This window comes from Vigna radiata, chromosome 1, assembly GCF_000741045.1.
Source record: "Vigna radiata var. radiata cultivar VC1973A chromosome 1, Vradiata_ver6, whole genome shotgun sequence".
NCBI lineage: Eukaryota > Viridiplantae > Streptophyta > Magnoliopsida > Fabales > Fabaceae > Vigna > Vigna radiata.
Window position 1 is genome coordinate 11,832,128 of NC_028351.1, and position 4,658 is coordinate 11,836,785.

Here is a 4,658-nt window from a genome sequence, read left to right on the forward strand (position 1 = left end):
TCACCTCCTTCATTCCTCGCAACCGTTTCTCCTTCATCTCTCTCACTCAAACATTTTCTCTGTCATCTCTGCATTAGCCCCAACTAAAAAAACACTCATTATTAAACAATTTACTTGTGTAAAGAGTTGAGTGATTGACATATTCACCTTCCGAAAAAAATTCATTCAAAATCTCTTTAATTTCATTATCTTCACTATATATATTACAACCAATGGACACAACTTGCACCAAGACTTATGAGCATCCTTCCTTTACATTCTGAGACTACTACGTATCATTGCTCCGTGGCCATTTAATTTTTTTGGTAGAAATTCATTAACTTGTTTTCCTTTACTAAAGAAAAAACAAATCAAAATACAATAAAATTCTCAACAATAAAATCAAACAATAAAAATTCTAAATCTTGAAATTTTATTTAAAATTATATAAAGAAAAAATTAGGTGCTTTGATTTTTTTATTTATGTAAGTATTTTTTTCTCTAACCATTTTATTTAATAATGAGTGTTTTTTTAGTTGGGGCTAGTACAGAGATGACAGAGAATGTTTGAGTGAGAGAGATGAAGGAGAAAGGGTTGAGAGGAATGAAGGAGGTGAGTAAGGGTTTGAGATTTCTTTTCTTAATTTTGAGAATGAAAATTATTAAAATAAGGCAACTGTTTAAATTGGGGCTAGAGTAGGAATGACAAAGAAAAGGTTGGAGTGAAAGTGATGAAAGAGAAAGGGTTGAGAGGGGTGGGTAAGGGTTTGGGGGTTTCTTTTTTTATTTTTTTTTTAATTTTGAGAATGAAAATTATTAAAATATCCTTAACCTTAAAACTTAGAATTCATGATATAAGGGTATTTTTGTCCACTGAAACCCGGTACACATTGCTAAAATGTACCAACTAAAAAACAGGCGTACGTAAGTTAGCAAACCCCATATATATATATATATATATATATATATATATATATATATATATATATATAAAAGATAGATTTTACCACGTGAAAAAACTTGATTTTGAATTACATTAACTTAATCTTTAACACTTCTACTAAAATATTGGTTATTTTTATTTAATAATAATAATAATTAGGTTTAATATCTTATTTGGTCCCAAGTTTTATGGGTTTGGTTCAAAATGATCCCATTTTTGAAAAAAGTTCATTAAAGTCCCTTAATTTGTTAAAAAAGTTCAATTCAGTCCTTTTCGCTAACACCTTTAAAAACCTAACGGTGCAAATGCCACCGTGTCCAAAGTTGTATATTGGAATGCATACATATCACGTTTGAGTTGGTGTCACATCCAAACACCAGTTTCACCGCAGCCTCACCACCACTATTACCGCCGCCTTCTTCCCCTCTTCCCCCTCCGCCTCTCGACAAGGGGGAGTTCTTTCATTCGCCCAACCTCACTCATACTTTGTCGGACGATGAGCTGTTCTGGAGGACTTTCCGCAGAAACTCGAAGGTGGCTTTCATGTTTCTGACCAAGGGTCTCCTTCCCATGTTGCCCCTCTAGGAGAGGATAGAGTGGTGTAGTAGAAGAGGATAGAGTGGCGGTTGGCGAAGATGAAGAGATTTCATCAAGAACACATTGAAAACAAAAACTTGATAATTGAAATAAGGAAATTGAAGAAGAAAGTTACATCAGATTCAGCATACATGGAACAAAGAAACAGTACGACAATATCTGTGCCAGCTGATGGTTCATTCAATAGCTCAATTCCCAGCAAGCCAGGGTGTTTTGCATATTTGCAAATGAGAATATTTGTTATGGTAAAGACTAACTCACAATGCATTTGCTAAACCAGAAACTCAATAAATAACATTTCCTCTTCCTACTATAAGGAAACTGTAGGGGAGAACATCAATGGTATTTTTCTTTATCATGATTTTTTAACAGTAATGTTTCTGATCAGGAAGAAAAGAGGCAGTCAATAAATTTTGCAGGGTGCACGGTGTTGGCTAGTGGATAATATGAACAATATCTCAGGATATGTTTACACATTTAGAATACCTTGAAACTAAAAATTCAATAACATGTAATGACTCAGAAATGTAATTTGGGGAAGTTGGCCAGCCCGTAAATCCATCTCTACTTCAACTATGCTCCATTCCATTTTGAGAATCAGGAGCAGCATGAAGGTCAATTATGCATTTGATATCATATTCTCTGCAACGTGATAAACTGATAATTAGCAAAGTTCCAATTGTGCTAAAACCTTGAAGATAATGCAGCAAAATCAAAACCTATTGTGCCCATAAAAATGCTATCTAGAGCTTCAAGAGTTCCTCCGATATATGGACCCGGAGGATCAGGATCAAAAGCAATCCACCACCCAACTGGTATCCTCACAGTATTTATTCCATGTTTATATAGAAATTTGAAATCCTCTATCATGATAAAGCTATTTCTATGTCTCTGCAGTTACAGAAAGCTGAACAATCAAATAGGGAACACAATATGGTATTTTACTTTTTTAGTATCATAGCTTTCACTGACAGAATAACATTTGGATAAACGAAATTTATATAAGTTGAATTGAAGGATAAAAGAATGATCCCCCAGCTCCCCAAAGAAAATAAATCACGGTTAACACTATAATGTGTGACATTTGCCATAGGAGGGGGCCAACGTATATACAGGATGATGGCCCACGAGGAGGGTCGTCGCAGGCTCGAACGGAGAACAAAGAAACAGTACGGTTGCTTATGAATTTGCTGCTGCGGATGGATGATATAGTTAATTGCACCGCGCTAAAGGCGTTGCTGCTACACGCGCCTCCCATTATTGTTCACTTCGTTGAGGTTTAAAATAGAAAATGGGAAATGAAACAGAACGGAGGGTGGGTAGCCGTCGTTGAAACTGCCAGTCTGGAGGAGGCAGCCGTCGGGGATGAGAGCACCGGAGGAGCACCAGGCGTCGGTGCGGAGGGTGAGGGGGGGGGGTGGGGAGGATATTGTGGGAGAGGTCGTACAGGACGGAGTGGGCGGTGCAACATCTTCAAAAGTGACATGTATGCATTCCACTACACAACTTTGGACACGATGTCATTTGCACCGTTAGATTTTTAACGGTGTTAACGAAAAGGACCGAATTGAACGTTTTTTAACAAATAAAGGAACTTTAATAAACTTTTTTTAAAGATGAGATCATTTTGAACCAAACCCATAAAAGTTAGGACCAAATATATTAAACCTAATAATTAATAAACATTTCATAGTTTATCAGTTAGATAGAATGAAATATTATGTTCAATATCTCGTCATTCGTGAGCGTAACTTTAGGATAATATGATCTCTTTTAACACAATTATAAATTTTTATTTATTGGATGTTACTATTTATTATACCCTATTATTTGTATTTAAACAATACATAACCAATACAAATTATATAATTCATTACCATTTTCTATCTTTATCTATTATTAATATTGGGTTTTAATATTTTGTCATTTTGGACAAATGAAATTATATTTTTTTATCAACAATAAAAGAAAATTAGTTACTTGGAGCACTCAAACCTTTATGCATAAAAGACATACGTTATGTCTTCTTTTTCTGTTTACTCATTAAAAAAAATCATTATTTTAGCATAAATCACAATTCAGTTCGCAATTAAATTTTTGACAATGATGATATATCATTGTGTTTTAGATATTTGTTGATTATGTATAAAAGTTACAAGTTAATATTGATTGTTAATTAATTATGACTGAATTTAACAGGTTAATCATATTACAAGGTTAGGATTATTTTATTATTTGTTAAATTAAAAAATTATTTTGAAAATTATGCAAAAGTAAATTAGAAACATTTAACAAATTGTCAAATACGATTTTTTTACGTGGATTCTACGTCTGATTTAGACGCTATCAACGAAAAAAACCAAATTGAACAAATTTTACAAAAAAAATGATCACTTTGAACGTCGAAGAAACTCGAGGATCACTTTGAACAAAAGTAACGAATATAGAGATCAAGACAGATATTAAGCCTACAAACTTTATTTCCAATTATAGTTGGAAACTTTAGGATGTGAGAAATTTACCAATCGAAGGCAATTGTGCATTGTTGATGAAAATCATATTTGAGATGGCATTGGGTGCAAGCTTCGAGAGCCAAAGTCAAAGAGCTTTCGGTGATATGGCTGTTGGGAACGAAGGGTCATCATCGTTGGTACTACTTTTACAGTAAGTTCCAGAGGTCCCTAGCTTTGGGTGCTCTTTGATCAAATTGGGTGCTCATGTTCCACTAAGCTCCTAGCCAGAGGTGTCAAACTAACTCATGGTCCCAGGGCCAGCCCCAACCCACTGTTGAAAAAGCCCTATTTTAAGAAACCCCCCAAGTAGGGGGCCAGAAAAAAGCCCCAATCCCTAAAACCCCCTCTCAAGTGGGTTAGGGTCAGGGTTAAAGTGAGTTTAGCCCCACTCTAAAACTTAATTAAATTTTAACCCCACTCTAAAACTTTAATTAAATTTTAGAAATAATATTATTTATATATATACATAATTTATTGTAATTTTACTCTCTCTCTTATATTATAAATATTATATATTATATTATATTAAATCTTATTATTATATTAATAAATATTTATTTTCTAACGTTTGAATTTTATTGTTATATTATTATAAACAAGTTGTCAATTAATTATATATATAAACT